This window comes from Dermacentor andersoni, chromosome 8 (assembly GCF_023375885.2).
Source record: "Dermacentor andersoni chromosome 8, qqDerAnde1_hic_scaffold, whole genome shotgun sequence".
Lineage (NCBI taxonomy): Eukaryota > Metazoa > Arthropoda > Arachnida > Ixodida > Ixodidae > Dermacentor > Dermacentor andersoni.
In genome coordinates, this window is record NC_092821.1 from 17,814,751 (window position 1) to 17,830,229 (window position 15,479).

The following is a 15,479-nucleotide window of genomic DNA, read 5'->3' on the forward strand; positions in this document are numbered from 1 at the left end:
GAAACGGGCACACAGTCCTGTAGCGCTAAACCTTCACTTAGAATCAACAGGTATCTTTGCCAATTACTCTAAACTAGACTAGGCCAAATTTGTTTACATTTATAAGTTTTTACTGAATACTGGCTCTTTCAGTATCTACCTATAGGTCACTACCTCTGCCATAGTACTTGCCAACAACATGGTATTCTACATATTGTGAAATTCTGAACTCCTGGAAACTGTTCCATGGACGAGCTTTAATTGCATTAAACACTAACTTTTAGTTGCCAAGAATGATTCTATTTAGCAAGAGCATGCTTGGACTATGACAGAAGGATGGAGGCCAAAAAAGTTACTGCCCTTCCACTTCTGTGAAACGGGGTGCAAGCGAAGCTTGGGATCTGCGGCACTTTGCAACGCCTCACGGCGAGGTCGGCACGTCCTTGTCGACCTCTTTTTCGAGCGAGTTCCTGGTGGCATCAATCAAACACTGTCTGTTCTTTGGCCAAACGCACAACACGTGGCCTGATCCCACTGCCATTCCTTCAACGCCGCCTGCTCTTCGGCAGAACAGACCAAACGCGGCCTCCCGATCTGAATGCTGGGCCTGAACTGGTGTGGGAAACTGCAGGTGTCAGGCGAGCGAACACACCCTTTCCCTCCTCTGGAGGAAGGGTACGCCCGTGATTGGCTCATGCCTTGCGCGGCTTCTACTTACCCTCCTTAAAGGCAGTGTTTGATGAACTGACAGTGGCCGAATCGGTTAGCGTGGTGGTCTCGCAACCCGGGGATCGGTGGTTCGAATCCGCAGCCTGATAAGCAATTTCTATTTTTCCGCAGCTTGGGTTTTTTCGTGCAGTAACACCGACACCAGTGAGGCAATACAAGCTTCTGTTAAAAAGGTCGCAAATGGTTGCATCTTATGCCAGTTCCTGTTGATGTGGACATTCACAATGTTATTTTTCACTGTCAGAGGTATCCTTGAAGAAAAAAGGGGGGGGGTGTCAACAAAGTATCAACACTACAGAAGCAACATCGACGTACATGGTAGTTGAAATAAATTGATGATTAAATGTTGATTATGCTGTCATGTACGACGTACAAATTAAGGTGATGGATCTGGCGAGCTTCAAGATCACGTGTCAGCACTCTCATTGGCTTGTTGAGCATGTGCAGCGTCGGTAAGATTAGCATTTCTTCTCTTCAGTGTTGACTGCTGCATTGTGACGTGGTGGAGCATTGCCATTACGAATCCCCTCAGAAACTATGAGCTACCAAGCTGCACTGAGACCAGTTTCACGTCTGTGCGCACTCAAGGATGACAGCGCGCATGCACTGTTGGATCTGGAGGACAATTCCAGTTGCTGTCCCCCAGATTTTGGACCTTGCCGTTGGGTGCGGGAGTTGGCCGAGGTTGAGGAGAACTTTGAGATGAAAACTGGAGGTTTATTTACATTATTTACAGTGAGAGTACAAAGAAATTAAGTCATAAAGTCATTACGGGCCGGCAGCAACTCGGACGCTGCGGCCCGTGACAAGAAGCTCGAAAGAAATGAATGAAGGAATGCTCTGGTGCTCCCAATCTCTGGCTTTTAACCCCTTCGGTGTCTCGAAGTCACGTCACGTTCGGCCAATCAGCGAGCCCGCTCAGGTGGCGTCATTTTCGGCCAATGGTAGGTGCCCGTGCAAGTGCAAGTCACATTCGGCTCAGAGGGTCGCTCCTTGGGCTCCAGTTGTCGGAGGGACTACTTGTCTGCGGTATTGCCTTCCTGGTCTGCAACTGCCGTCACAAAGGTGGACGGGGGGGATTGCTCCCAGGGCTTCACGGTGCATTACGGCCATCGTTGCTTCGCGGCTTGCAAGCACCGTCACAATAGGCGGATGGGGGGAGACTGGTTGTCTTCGAGCGACCTTTCAGAGCTGCAAAGCAGCTTTGCTCGGGACCTACGTTACCTGGAACCGTGCCAGGCTCCCGCTGCACTTTCAGGAAGAGTCAAGCAGTGGGTTTGGACATGCCGCGCCTCGGGAATGTGGTAGATGTGCTTCTGCGCTCCTTAATTAGGTATGGCGCGATTCGATGTGGTCTGGTGAACTCGAAGTAGGCTCAGGAAAACAGCATGAACACTCAAATGTGCATACATACAAATTCTTGATTACATCTCTCATTGTACTGTTACACTAAGGTACGTTTTAATACTGCATAAAATTACTGCTTAATTTGCATATCACCTAGCATTAATTATAAAAAATTCAGCATGTGCATCATATAGCCGGCAATAAAGAAAAAAAGTTACAGGGCTCCTTCCAACACATCATGCTACGTTTCGCAAGCTGTTCCAACAATGAAATAGATGATTGCACAATGGTGGCCGCTTTTCATAAGTTAGCATCGCTGGAATACATCTGTGTTAGTGGCAAAGCATACAAATTTGGTTTCGTGTCTTGGTGAACTGTGCAAGCTATTTCCGGCCCAAATTTCTTTTTAAGGAGTTGCACGCATTCATCGTCCTATTTTAAAGTTCAATGCAGGATGAAGGCGCCTCCCTGCAATCTCCAATTATCATTGTCTTGCACTAGCTGATGCGAACTTGTGCTTTCAAATTTCATCCTTGATGGAACTTCCCTTCCCTTGGCACCCATTCTGCGACTCTAATGGTCCACTGGTTATCTACCCTATGCATTATATGGCCTGCCCAGCTTCATTTTTTCCTCTTAATGTCTACTAGAATATCGACCATCCCCGTTTGCTCTTTGATCCACACCGCTCTCTTCCTGTCTCTTAACATTTATCATTGCATTGCTCTTTGTGCGGTCCTTAACATGTTCTCGAGATTCTTTGTTAACCTCCAAGCTTATGTGCCATACTGCATGCTTAGAAGAACGTGTCTACCAAGTTGACATTTTCAAATTCCCTGAATTTTTCAGGTTTTCGCCAAGTTTCACAGAACTTTGTTTTATGTCAAGATGGGCTAACACCATGTCAACTGATGCTGTCACTCTCTGGTAAGCATGTTAAAAAAATAAAAACAACAATCCAGTTTGAACAGTAAGGAGTAGTGTTTATTTTATTCAAAATAGAAAACTGAAAAGAGGGGTTTGTAAAATGCACAGCTACTAAAATATCTTCGAAAAAAACTTGGTGCCTTTTTACTCCGCGAAGGATGACCAGCGAAGCTGTGTATGTGGGCCCCTTAATGGTGAACTGCACCTCCGCCGCGGGTCGGCCTGGTATTGCGCTACCTATGGGATTGGCCCGTGTGTGGGGAGTGCTTAAAGCCTGCTTCATCTCCGCCGCAGGTTGGACTGGCATTTCACGACCTTCGGGATCAGCCCACATATGGGGAGTGCTTAATGCCTGCTTCACTTCTGCCTCGGGTCCGCCTGATATTGCACTATCTTCGGGATCGGCCCACCGTATGAAAAATTGTTGGTCTATGCGCGGATGCGATCCGCCAGATCCTAGCCATAGACAGCTTTGCTGTAAAAAAAGTGGTCTAGCTCACGGCAAATAGAGTCGAACATATTAAAATGCGAATAAAAAGAGATGCTGTTAGGAATGGCCGCACGGGGTGGCAACGTGCCAGCTATTTCAGCCCGCTGCACGTGTTCCAATCCAACCAGACGGGGCGCACTTCAGAGAACTGCGGATAACCGGCAGCCACGTGGCGCGGGGTCAGCTCCGGAATGTGGTACTCGGCAGCGCCACCCTTGACGGAGCAGAGTTCTACGAAGCCCTCTGACGTCGGCTCCGGACCTTTACACCTGTGTGTGTGTGTGCGGCACTGAAACCTGTGCAACACGTGTTTGTGAGCCCTCCTCCAAAAGGGCGGGTCATCTACGGTGACGTCGAACGATGACTGGACGAACGTTTCCGTCCACTGGGAATCAAGGGGGGAACAAGTGCTTATAAGCAGCGTTTGCCGGCTGCTAGGGTGTGCTTGTCGTCATCAGCTGAGTGCTCGTTGTCATGCTCGAAATGTACTAGTGAGCTGTGTGCTCGTAAGCTGTTTGCTGTATGCGTCGTCTTGCGTGCTCCATGTGGGAGTCACGCTAGACTGGCGATGTATATCATGTTTTAAATATAAATCCTGCAAATAAACCCTGCTCACCTAGCCCTGTCGTCCCAAGGTCCTCCCGACAACTACGACCGCTCCAATCCCGATAATGCATGCAAAAGCAAATAGAGCTATTTGTATCAACTGATCGCAAGCTCATTGGTATTATGCCCGAACTTTGTCACAAGTGAGATTCTCCAAACAACTGGAAAGTCAACCTCAACTGTCCTGACATACTCTCAGCCTGCGCATGCCTCAGTGTTGCGTTTCACTGCTTTAAGGGGTTTATTTTGGTTTGGATGTGGGTAACCTGCATCTCAGCGTCAGCCAACACTTTGCTTTTTGAGCTCAAGCTCCTTCAAAGAGGCGGTGGCACTGTTCCTTTCCTGGTCATTCCTCAATGCAATGGTCTTTCCTATTCTTGTCCTGGCTTTGATTAAGGCCATTTCAAATCTGCAGTTGCAGCACATTCGGAATGCGGATCAATGGTGAATATCTCAGCAACAGTGGGGACAAATTATTAGTGATTGAGGACCTTAAGCAAAAAATTGTTAGTGGGTTTTAAGATTAATATGCAGAAGACAATGTTCAAGAATTCACATCACCAGTCAGCCTTTAGAGTCTGTACAGGAGTAATTTTACCTAGGTCAGTTGCTCGCAAGGGACCCTGATCATGAAAAGGAAATTTACTTAAGAATAAAAATGGGTTGGAATGCATATGGCAGGCATTACCGAATCATGGCTGGGAGCTTACCACTGTAATTGAAAAGAAAAGTGTACAATTCTTGCATTCTACTAGTGCTAACATATGAGGCACACATTAGAATCGGGTAAATACCGTAATTAAATGTTGTAATATATGGTTCTTGCTTGAAAAGTTTCCTAGGGCAGGCATAAATGGGAGTTGTCGACACGCGATCACAGGTGTTGAATGCATACATTGTTTCCTAAGCATTGCCGAGGTAGACGTGCTGCCACTAAAGGGGTCGTTATTGGGTTCACCATAGGGGTCAACAGCGAGTCATTGCTCAAGTTCAAACTATCCCGCGAAGGCCAATTTTACAATCAAAATAAGAGATTCGGGACTGTAGAAATGTATAACCGCCGGCCAGGATTGAATTACCCGCAGTCGAATTAACAGAAGTCGACTGTACCATACGGCAGTGGACTTTGCAGCAAGAATGTATCTCCTACTACACATAGCAGAATATTGGCATGCTGCAGTGCTCAGTGGCTGCAGAACAGTAGACTCCTATTAATTTGATCCCGGCTGAAAGTCCCAGCCGGCACACGTGCATTTCTATAGGTCCAAACTTTAGTTATTTTGATACTAAAATAGGCCTTCACCCAATAATTCCAACTTGAGCAGTCGGCATGCATGCTGACCCCTACAGTGAACCCAATAAGCGACCCCTTTGGTGACATACCTTAGAGGACAGTAGATGTGTTAAACAGACTTTATCTCCTGCAGGAAATGCCTATTTTTTGCCTGCCCAGGAGGAGCTCCAAGCAATAATCACAGATCAAAACGTCTGATTGCGGTATTTACCCATTTCTAATGTGTCGTGCTTAACAAAACTTCCTTGGCGATTTTCGTATGCTTTACCGCATAACGCGGATGTACTGCGCCGAAGCTCACTTTGGAAAACTGGTTGCAATGTGCAACACATCAGACCCTTCTCCATTTTTTTTAAATAAAAATTGTGTGCGCATTTGATTTCTCTTTCATTTTAGGGGCTTTTGTCCTTTCTATGCTAGTTTACACTTTGGACACACAGACAGCGGGCGTGTGTTTCACTTTGGGGCATGTTAGAATCTGTACGTAAACCATGGCAAATAAATCAGTTGTGTGTGTCGGCATTTCTTCTGCACCTTCTTAAATTTGACCCACCAGATAATTCAGTCTGTCTCGTCGGTCCCGTCACAGTCGAATTAATGGAATGAAGTCAACTGCATTTTGCTTGCTGCTCAGAAGTATGAGCTTGAATAAAAAACATAACAACGCACAGGACATAAGGAGACAAATGAAGTGTTGCAACATTTGCCAACTGGCCTAAGTTAGCACTATATGAGCTTGAACCCAGATGTGCCAGCTGCATTAAGATTGTGATAAAATGTAAAATCGCATCTGTTGAACTCAGTAGGTTGGTTTTCCTTCTTGAAAAAGTGTTGCAGAGTGCCTGTTAAGGATTTACTGAATGATGCTGTCAAACTGTCAACAAGGCTGCCAAAAAATTATTCTTAATACAACCCTTTCATGGACACAGCAAGGTAACAAATTGTTTTGTGTGTGAAGCATTAAGAGTATATTCGTGATCAGATATTGTTCTTAAAAAGTGAACTTTGAAAGCAAACAAGCATTATGTATGAATAAAAAAAGTGGGAGATATATGTCTCACTGTCTAGATACACTATTTTTATCAAGGAGACGGTTACATGATCTAGTCACCCGCTTCTACCTTCTCATGGCTGCCTGTAAAATGGTAAGAAGCAGCATGTGCATGTTTGCATGCTTTTCTGGTTTTTACTGGACAGCCTTTACGCCAGCAGCATATTTTGTGATTTCCCATTCCGGTGGTCGGTCACATCAAGATGTTGGGCATGACAATAGAGGTGAACGGCTCGAACACCATCGCAGTCGCTAAGCTCACCACGAAGGCTGAGAACGCCACACGCCTTCCGAGACGAGTAGCCAACCGGCATCACGGGCTCAAGGAGGACAGCCTGCTTAGACTTGCACAGGCCTTTGTAATCAGTCACTTCATGTACATCGTGGCCATGCACTATTGGTCCAAAGTGGAGAGAGACAAGCTTGAAACGCTCCTGCGTAAGGTCGCCAAGAGAGCCATGGGTCTACCCATGCACACAAGCACTGGACGCATTAAGCATGTACAAGACGCCGAGCGACATAGCGGAGGCACAGGAACGGGCACAGATCACTAGGCTCTCCAGCACACTTGCGGGCAGGTGGATCCTACGAGAAATTTGTGTTGCGCTTGGGGAGATCAAGTGTAACAGCCACGGGCTAACACCCGACAAGAAGAAAAAGATCAGGGCAGCCCCTCTGCCCAGGAATATGAACCCAAAGCACTCTGACAGGCAGCCGCCTCCGGGAAAGCATGCTGCTTTACGGACGCAGCTAAATATCCTGGCAAACGAGCCTATGTAGCAGCAGTGGTCAACAAAGATGGCATGGTCATCAACGCGTGCACGGTCCGCACTGATAGTCCTAAGGTGGCCAAGCAGGCGGCCATCAGCCTTGCACTCCTAGAATTCTGTCCTTCGAAACAGGGAGCATATCCTGGACCGTCGGCAGAATACTTGGTACTCATCACCTCACCCCACACTATGTCAACTGGTTCCCGGCACACATGGGACCATTCCTCCAATGGCTGCTCCCTAACCTCAACGACACAGCACACGAGACCGCACGAGCTCTAACTCACCGTGCGAGCCCGGACTTCCTCTCGGCAGGATAGGCAAGCGAGCGCGATCCCCTCGTCACTTACAACGATCTCACCCAGCATTATAAGTTAGTCAAGAGAACCGTGCCGCTACCGCACAAAGCACTCAATAAAGCACAAGAAGTCACGTACAGGTGGCTTCAGACGGGCACCTACCCATGCCTGGCCTTCCTGCACAAAATCTTTCCGGATGCGCACCCTCACAATGCGAGTCGCTACTGTAAGGATATAGCTAGCCTTGATCACATGCTCTGGGCTTGCCCCCTGGCGCGGGAACCACAGGGGTGAGTGGGACCGAGCTCTACACAGCTCGGACCTTGAAGCACAGCTCTGGGCTGTCCATCAGGCCCGCGAGGCAGCGGAGAGGCATGGCCTCTCTGTCCCGACGTGGGAGCGGCCCGCTGCATAGTAATCGCGCGTACCGACGGACCTCAAGAAAGTTATCCATCCATCCATTATCACAGCAGTTGTCAGAAAACATTCTGCAGGGAACAGCTAAAACACTATGCATTTCTCATTATAGTGCTATTTTGTGTGCGTGAGTTTAATAAATAGATAATTTGCAGGTGTGTGTATGGCAAATTGAGATGCTAACTTCACCGAAATCATAAAAGCCCACAGCACTCAAAAGAATCTGAGCATTTGGCCACTGTTGTGTCACTAATGTGCACTGTCCTAGCCGTCTTCATTACCAAGCAGAAATACAACCAACAAACTATTTTTCGGGCATGCATGAGAATTTGGGTATCCTTGCAACACTGCCACGTACCCCATAGAGGCAATTAATTATAAGGACAGCTGAAATTTCGGATGCTGAAATGCTTTGCCTTCAAAGTGCGGAAGGCACGACCATTGTCAAAAATGTTGTATAATGCCGGTTTTCAAGCGTCAACTTTGCTGCAATATAGCTTGCTACTGGAAGAAGCTTATGCAATGTATTGTGGTGAAGCATACCAGCAGTGGAAAGGGGCCACTGTAACATGGCATGATATGTATTTCTTTATTTACACACATACATACTCTCTCCTGTTACAGCACAAGCACCAAGAAGCCTAATAAGTGTTGTAGTTTGTTTACAAAATTAAGAAAAATTAAATTATGGGGTCTTACGTGCCAAAACCACTTTCTGATTATGAGGCATGCAGTAGTGTGGGACTCTGGAAATTTCGACCAACTGGGGTCTTTAACGTGCACCTAAATCTAAGTACACGGGTGTTTTCGCATTTCGTCCCCATCGAAGTGCGGCAGCCGTGGCCGGGATTCGATCCCGCGACCTCGTGCTCAGCAGCCCAGCACCACAGCCACTAAGTAACTAGGGCGGGTACAAAATTAAGTTCCTTGCCTACCCAAATAAAGATGTTTGCAACATGATGTGCATGGTATAGCGTCCTTGGGAAGACAAGCTTAATTGGTTGCTGTTGGCTTTGTGTCTTGCTTCACTCTTGAGCAGCACTTACTGACTGCACAGTAATAACAAGCTCCACCAAATGGCTACAGATTACTTCTGTACTACTCCAAGTGTTCCAAAAAGACTTTTCGAACACGAAGTAGAAAAAAAATTTTCTGCTCCTAGACTGCTCCAGAATGACAACTTTCTGCTTGAAATCCTAAACTGTCTTCACCACCACTGAGGGGTTGATCTTCAACATCACTTATATACTTAAGATAAAATCTCGAGTAACACTTACTGGTTGTCTAAACATTTTGAAATGGTTTCACAGGTACTAATTTAACACTTCTTATATGCACTTTTTAAAACATAACAGTGCATAACGATTTCGGTAACATATTTCAGTATTCTACAGTTGATTTGGAGGATTATGCGCCATCACTGGTCTGCAATTATGGAAGTGTAGAGATAAAGAATTGGGGGCAAGAATGCCTACGTTTTACACATTGTCGTTGTACAGAACAAAACCTATGCAACTTGCTATAAAGCTGATTTATATAATATTTGAAATTACCATAAAAAGTATGTAAACAGCTGGGGTTTCATAGTTCTAGATTCTTATGTTTTCGACTAGCACGTCCCTTTAAATGGCAGTAAAAGGCATGCATAAATTGTTTTTTTGGACTGCCTGATTTTTTAAATGTTTTGTTTTCGCAGTCCTCAGGGAACCACCCCCAAGAAAAAGCACCTTTGACTGTAGCAGTAATCAGTGGTTTGCCTAATTGGCAAACAGTTCAGGATGCCAAACAGCCTCGAGACAGCTGTACCTCTGATAGAAGGCACTAATACACAGTGCAATGCACTGTTTCTGCACTCTGGACAACTGTGATAACAGCTGTATTATGTTACCTATTATAACTGCGTGGTGACAATACAGACAGGATATGCAGGGCATGCAGCGATGAGGACAGTAGCAATGGAATGATATCACCAGTGTACAGAGCGCTGAATTCATTCTTGCTCTGTTTACTGATAACTGAGAACTGCATGAAATAAAAAATGCGAGAAAAATTAAGAGAGAAATCCTAAGTGTGAAGGAATACTAGTCATCATATCTATTGCAATTATTCTCAAACAGCATTCTCTCTTTTTTGCTTTTATTATTAATGCATTTATATAGTAATGCTCACCTGCTGTTCCATGTGTTCCATCGACACATACACAATCAGTTGTGGTGTGGTCATAATGACTAGCATAAAATCTCTCATCCAAAAGGTCCTCATTTTTTCTCTCAAAAATTTCACTTTTGTAAGGTTGTCCTTGGTGGATCCTGCTTGCTTAACAGGTTAATGCAGTGGAACGTCTCATCCACGTTGGACCGCACATTATCCAGTACTGCATCCATGGACACGCCTTCTCGCAGCTTGTCTTGAGAGAGTAAAGAGAAAGTGTATATTAGTTGAAGCATAAGTAAATATTACCGAGCACGCAAGGAAGTGAAATGGGCACTGATGAACATTTTTAATATCATTATTGAGAATCACTTACAAAAAGCTTTTGCAATGGTGTGTAGTAAATAGTTCAAGCTGTCGCAGTTTTTGTTCTTTTTACGTCAACTCTTTGCAAGGACATGGTGCTATGCAGCCTTCAGCTGCTGAAGAGGCAAGATTACATATTTAAGTGTTTCAATGTTTGGTGTCATTGATAAACGGTCATAGGGATTATCTGCACCAGTGTTATCAGGTACGTAAGCGAAGAAATTTACTGTGTGTACCAAGTTTACAGCTAGGCTGCCAATTTCATCCTTCACTGTTGGTAACCTTGTTCGAACAGAAGACATTACTGAACCATTGTTACTGAACCACTGGACTGGACATGTGAAGATTGTGGTTCAGATCCTACCCAGGGCAATAATGTCTTCCAACTTTTATTTCCTTTGCTAAATATTGCCATTATTTACAATTTCTATTCTTCAGTTAGAACTTCATTTTCCAATTACATTCCATAGCATAAGTTATTGCCACTTCCATAGTGGCATGCCACCATAGAAGGGCAAAACAGGGTCGGCAATCGAAAACTTGTAGCATTTCCAGATTAACTTAAACATAAACATCACTGTTATTGATTGCATTGATGCACATAATTTTATTAATGTCAATATATATATATATATATATATATATATATATATATATAATGAATTAATGCTTTCAGCAATTATTTATATAGTTGATTTATCAGTCATTCATCCATATTTACAAGGAGCAGACACACCTGTGAACGTATGCTTTGAAGGCTATGCAGTCATGTGGGTTTTTGAGTTAAAGGTATTATTTCAGTCAAGTAGAGTACTGACTGAACACTTGAAGCTGTTTTACGGGTTCATGTCTAAGCCTAATTATCGTTATCATTCCAATCATGTTTCATTCATGTAGCTGATTCATGAGCATTTAAAATATTTAGGTACCATATTTTCCAAACCATAGGTGCCACCTTAATTTTCGTCCAAGCATCTTGTACAACAGTGCAACTTATATATGCAAGGCCAACATGAGGCATTCTTTTTCTCCAGCAATGTACTTGCAGTTTATTTTGTCTGCTGGAATATGCAGCTCATAAAAATTTTTTTTACTGAAGTTTAGTGCCCTGAAATGGGTAAGTATGACATTTTAGGATAAGTGTATAAACATGCACAATCGCATTTCACGATGCTGACCCAAGTTAAAATAGATGCATCTTATACAATGAGTTATATACACATTTTTTTCTTTGAAAGTTGTGAAAAGAGGGGGGAAAGGGGGTGACTTGTACAACAGTTCAAATTATAGTCCAGAAAATATGGCACATGGTTTGTGAGCCCTGCATATAGTAGAGTAAAATACAACTTGAGCTGATGAAAGTTTCACATGGACAGTACATCTGCTGCAGATGACCTACAGTAGTGGCGAGAGGTCGCAGTTTCATCGATGTCTGTAATAGTTGCACTTCAATTTAGGCAAAATGGCAGACATAATTATGTACAATGCACCTTAAGTAAACCCAAGTGGAAATGATTCCAGCTTACTGCTGTTTTGAGACATTGAATCCCACTAGGATCATAAGCCATATCAATCCAGGTAACTGCAAGCCTGAAAGATAAAGCAGAAAGGGAAAAAGCCACAGTCTGCTGCGTGGCATACAGTGCACCAGGAGGCACTACACCTTCCTGCTTGGTACATGAAGTGATGCAAACAAGTATAAACAATAACTAAAGTCGTTGCCTGCAATAAGAATAGCCATATAGGTCAAATAAAGGCCACTGGCTGTGCCAAGGTAGTTGTTACCACTGTGAAATTGGAGAACGGTTCCCTTTTTTCTCTCTCTCTCTCTCTGAACCCTTCAGGCATTGATACAATGTAGCAAAATGATAAACATGTTTATGATGTCATTAACTACAATGCCCTGCAGTCAGTAAAGGTGGCCTCGAATTATGTGGACATGAATTTCAAATGCACTAACATGTGCTCCAAGTTCATTGCATGGTCTGGCATGAGTATTGCCTTGTATTTGTGATGTTGAAAACTCAACAACCACTCTTGATGTATTATAAAGCAGAGCAAAAGCGGTTTCTTACCAGCAATAGCAGCTCTTTCCGACTTGGACAGAAAAACACCACCCAGTTCAAAGTCGTGGCCTCTGTGCTTGGATTGGAAAACCACATACACACCTGTGTTGTCTTCAGTCACGGCCATTGCCTCAAAACATCTTTTTCCACACTTAACACTTGAAGGCCGCTTCAGCATTTGTTTACTTGTAGCTGTGGAAAAAGATTACCGGGTGGTCTATTCCAACTTAAGCACTGGACTTCCAACACATGCTTAGTGGTGGTTCTACTGCGCCATTTACACCATTTAGCTACAATTCAACTTGCCTGAAACCTGGCTACGCAAACTGCGCAAAGGTGCGGTATTTTCACGCTTTCAGGGCAACGCAGCGTTTTCAGCAGGGGTATGAAAAGACTTAAATATAGGAACCAAATAGTGAATGTGCAAGTAATTCAGTTTGAGATGCATCATCTACTAGACTTTTCAAATATTCAGTAATATTTGCAGTAGTGCAATGGATTGCCCGACATCAATGCATTGCGTGCAGCATTTCAAGGGCACTTGGTTTGTTTCGGAACAAGCACACAAATAAAACAAATCTGGGTTTTTACATGCCAATACCACGATCTGATTATCAGGCATGCCTCTCTCAGTGAAAGCTTCGTCCTGGCTCTCAACACCGATCGAAGCAATTACTATATGCAATGCTAACAGGGTATGGTGACAAAAGCAGCATTTATAGCAAGCACAATGGCATGCGCTAAGATAAGACCCATTGACCACTGGAAGGCACACAGTTTGCATTGCATACATGTGTTCTTGCACGTGGTTCAGAACTGCATGACACTTTGTCATCTTTTAAGTACAGGAACTAACTTCTGTGCACGCTTGTGATAGTTGCTGACTTGTGAAAAGAGGGGGAGGTTACTTGTGCCAGGTTCAAATTATTGTCCAGAAAATATCGTATATGGTTTGTGAGCCCTGCATATAGTAGAATAATATACAAGTTAAAGTGATGAAAGCTTCACATGGAAAGCACATCTGCTGTGGATCTTGTGGACTCGTACAGCAGTGCTTCATCAGTTATCAAAAACCCGTACGAATGATCTCAGAACCTATCGCCAATTAGCCAATCGTACCAATATATTAGCGCCAAGCTTTCTGCGACGGCTTGCAGCCCATATCACAATCACCAAAAGCTAATTTCATGGCACACTACCCTGACCTTTGGCCCTAATCAGCACTGCTTCGTCAGGTCGGTTGGGTATCAGCAACTAAAGCTACAGTTAGCTGATTAATCGACTCATATCTATTTGCAGAGGCCAGCAAACCACCTCGCAACAAAATTGAGTGCATGGAATGGTAGCAATGTTGTTCGTGCCCACTACCTCCATCTTTGCATCCGTTTGTGCTATGGCACCTCCTTCTGGACGCCGTTTAGAGCCTCGCGGCAGTCTCTTGTCGAGCTTCTTGCGTTGTTATCGGGTGTAATACACTTGTGCATATTGCCATAGTGCTTGTGAAAGCACACATGTCATTTGCAATGCACATAAGACATTCACCTTTACTTCTTTTATTGTGTGACAGAGCAAATTGTTCTAGTGCAGTTGTAATTTCTTGCCTCTCTGACGCCTAGGCACACAGCTGCTTTCATTAGCCCACAAAATTTTTATTTGTTTAGAATGGCTTTCTACCTACTCAAATAAAAGTATTTGCAACATAATGGCATGGTACTAATTGGCTGGTTCTAGGTGTTAAAGTTTTCTTAAATGTGTAAGCATTTCTATGCTTACCCAACGTCCATCATGCAAGATAAAAATGTGGGCCGATCCCAGAGATAGTGCAATACTGGGCCGACCCACGGCGGAGGTGAACAGCCTTCAAGCACTCAACAAAGTGAAAAGTGCATACAATATAGATAGAGCATGCAGCAGCGAGTGGCTTTACCTTTGTTCTGCCTGTTGCTACCACGAGATCGAAGCAGCACTCACAAATCTCTCAGCACACACCGCACCCTGCCCCTTTCGCAGATCGCTTTCACGATATGGGCCCACTCTTCAAGGCAAAGGTACGAGAACACGGTGTTCAAGATATGGTGCATGCGGCGCATAATAATTTGACGTGGACGGATAAGGCACTAAAGAGCAGTACCAGCTTATGATCAGAACGTCGTCAGCACACCTGGTGCCACCATCCGCAGCAGTCCATGTTGCTGCGATGCTGCTGTTTATACCGGTCATATTAACTTCCATAACACTCTTTTTTGTTCAAGTACCCTAAAGAGTCCAGGAGGCATAGGGGTGGGGGATGTTACGATTGGCCAGCGGGGATAGTGACCTTCTGGCTTCGCTGCAATGAATCGCTTCGTGAAGCCAACAATACGCCCCCTTCGAGTAGCCCTACGGAGCCAGTAAGGCTAGACACGTTTGGCGCACAGGATTGTTAGCTGGTTCGCTGTCACCTTCAGGGACCAATTGGAGCAAGAAAACTCCTGGAAAAGTTTGTTCTATGGCGTTCCCCCATATACTCTGGTAATAGTCACGGTCGTTTGACAGATTCAGCAGCTAACTGCAGAGTCAGCTCAGGAACCAAGACGTGCCAGCTTGAGTCAAGCGTGACAACATCTGTCTACGAGGCCTCACTCGTTTCGGTGTGTTCAGTGAAACAAAAGTGCAAGAGAGTATGTTAACCTTCGCCCTTAAAGGCGGCTACTTCGACGACTTTGAATGCTTTCATTGGATGAAGGTTGGATGGCAGCTTTCCCTGGCCTTGGGATCTAGTAAGGACAGAGTGTGTTTAAGCAGACATTTTCGGCTGTTCAGTGTGCATTTCAGTCGTGCTAGACCCCTACTCCTCGTTCTTAATGAGAACAAGTTCCTCCCTTCAACAACATCCTTAGCATTGAATGAGTCGGATGACGGTATGGGCCAGGTACCCCTTTTTTCATGGCAGACACCAACTCATTATCAGATCTCGGCTTTGGCACGTCAAGTGTCAAAATTTGAAT

At 44.6% G+C, this 15,479-nt stretch overlaps 2 long non-coding RNA genes across 2 annotated transcripts in view; one reads left to right on the forward strand and one right to left on the reverse strand.

Moving 5' to 3' along the window:
- LOC140219770 (uncharacterized) overlaps positions 1–15,479 on the forward strand; it is a 43,034-nt gene that overhangs the window by 21,486 nt on the left and 6,069 nt on the right. The gene's annotated exons all lie outside the window — the stretch shown is intronic.
- On the reverse strand, positions 10,014–12,666 carry LOC129383644 (uncharacterized). The gene is made up of 3 exons (XR_008611502.2): positions 12,502–12,666; positions 11,953–12,016; positions 10,014–10,316 (listed from the first exon to the last, which is right to left on the reverse strand). It is a non-coding gene; the product is annotated as an uncharacterized lncRNA (long non-coding RNA).